Here is a 2,515-nt window from a genome sequence, read left to right on the forward strand (position 1 = left end):
CAATCTGCTTATTCCTATCTGTTTTTGCCAACCCACGCAGCACTTCTCATGTGAATTAATTTTTTTAGCAAGTTTTTATTTTCAGGATTGCGTTACAATTAGTTTAGTATCTGATTTTTCAAATATTCTATAACCAAGGAGAAAAATAGCTCTAATGTGTGTCATTTACTCTACTGTAGTGCTCAAAACAAAGCAGCTAGTCCTATGATTAAGAACAAAACAAATCAAAACAAACAAACGTTGGTTTGATATATGTTCCTCACCTCAAAAATACCCCAGGAACACAAAACACAGAGCCTCTCTGCCCAAGCTTGAGGTATTTTCTTCTTCCTCTGTTTTCGAAACTCCTCCCAGATATAGAACAAGTCTTGAATTTGGCAATTCTTCTTGCTGCCGCAGCATGTTTTCTGATTCCCAAGAAAATGTCTTTTCTCTTATAGAGTAAAAAAACAAAAGTTGAAAGGCAAACCACAAATTGGGGACACACTGTAACAACTGTGATAAAGCACTTATAAAAAATTATCAGAGAAAGACTATTACCCCAATAGATAAAAGGATATAAAGATTATTTCCAAAAGAGAAAATACTAATGGGCAACAAAAATTGGAAATACTTCATCCTCTAAAGAAATCAAAGAAATAAAGATTAAAACAAGATAACACCTTTTGTATATCATGTTAACAAAGATGTTTAAAATGTTGAAATGATGTATTTACATACAAAAAGGCTAAATAAACATTGGATAATCTGTTTTTTAAAACAAACTGAAAAAATATCAGTAGGAGACTTTAAAATAGTCATACCCTTTGACCTGAGATTGATAAGAGTAAAATACAAAATAAGGGGTAAGCTTTATGCACAAATTCTTATTGAAATATTATAGATAGAAACAACCTAAATAGACAACACCAAGGAATTGGTTACTACCATAGTTTTTCTACCCTTGCAGTTCTTATTCCTGGTTCCATATTACAATCACTTGGGGAATTTTATTTTTACAAGAATGATGTTTTGGCCTCGTTCAAAACAACTGAATCAAAATCTCTGGGGGGTGGGGGGTGAGATGTTGGCATGTACATTTTTATAACTTTCTAAGTGAGTCTCATGTTCAAGATTGAGAACCACTAGGCTAAGGAAACTATAGCAGATTTGTTAAGTAGAATATTATGTAGTTTTAAAAATATGCTTTCAGAATTTTTTAAATGTTTTCTTTTGAAACAGTTATAAATTTAGCAAAACATTGCAAGATTGAACTCCTATAGACCCATTATCCAGAGACCCCATGCAAGTTTGGCCAGTTATGAACATACGAGTCCACTGTATATATTTATTTCTGTATTCCCAAAATATCCTTTTCAGTGAGGGATCCAATCCAGGATCTCACACTGTTTCCTGTTGGTATAACTTTCTTGACTTCCATTACTCTGACATTTTTTAAAAATATAAGATAATCATTTTATAGAATGTCTTTCAATGTGGATGTTTCAGGGGCACCCAAGGTCACTCCTAGTTTCAGTGATTTGTTAGGAGAAATCATAGGGCTAAGCATATTGTTGTACTTACAGCTATGATTTATTACAGCCAAGGACACTAAGCAAAACCAGCAAAGGAAAAAGGCTAAATGAACCAAGTCCAGAGAAAACCATATGCAAGCTTCCAAGAGTCTTCTCCCAGAGGAGCCACACAGGACATGCTTCACTCCCCCAACAATAAGTTGTAATAATACTTATGAAATGTTGTCTACCAGAAGAGCTTATTAGAGATTCTGTGCCCAAGGTTTTTATAGGAGGCTGGTCACATTAGGCACCTTCTGCATAGCAGGTACCAAAATTTCAGACTTCCAGAAGGAAAACAGGATTTCAGCATCAACCACATTCTTTGGTCTGCGGCCATGCCACCCTGAACACACCCGATCTTATCTGGTCTTGGAAGCTAAGTAGGGTCGGTCCTGGTTAGTACTTGGATGGGAGACCACCTAGGAAGACCAGATGCTATAGGCTTTAAACACACACACACACACACACACACACATTCTTTGTACAGTTTAGGCACAATAAGCCAGTCTTATCAGTGTGGTGGGAACACTCTTGAAATCCAAGTTCTCAGAGGTCAACCAAAGGCCAATCTTGCAAGCAGGGCTTTCTGAGGAAAGGCCTGCTGTGTTAACTATTTTCTACACAGTAAATTTGTCCGATGTTTCTCAACATTAGACCCAGGTCATGTAATTTTAGCTAGAATATCACAGACATATTCTTCTCATTGCACTTTTTGGGTGGGATGTGGCATCAATTGGTCCGTGTAATAAAGAATGAGATTCCATTTTTGATGGAATGTTGATGTTAGATTGCTGATAACATTCAAGTCATTCTTCTCTATTTCCCACATCTGGGTGAGCTAATAAGAACACCCCCAGGTGATCCTTCCTTCAGTCTAGGTGAGAAGTTAAAACCACACAAGGCCGAGCCCCTGCCTGGGAATCCTCATCAAGTAGCCCCATCCTTTAAATAAAATAAAA

The 2,515-nt window shown here is 36.6% G+C and overlaps 1 pseudogene; it reads left to right on the forward strand.

Moving 5' to 3' along the window:
- Positions 1 to 1,881: 1,881 nt before the first annotated feature.
- Positions 1,882 to 2,000, forward strand: LOC118614688 (annotated as a pseudogene).
- Positions 2,001 to 2,515: the final 515 nt, after the last annotated feature.

The sequence above is a fragment of the Rousettus aegyptiacus genome, unplaced genomic scaffold (assembly GCF_014176215.1).
Source record: "Rousettus aegyptiacus isolate mRouAeg1 unplaced genomic scaffold, mRouAeg1.p scaffold_m13_p_2, whole genome shotgun sequence".
Lineage (NCBI taxonomy): Eukaryota > Metazoa > Chordata > Mammalia > Chiroptera > Pteropodidae > Rousettus > Rousettus aegyptiacus.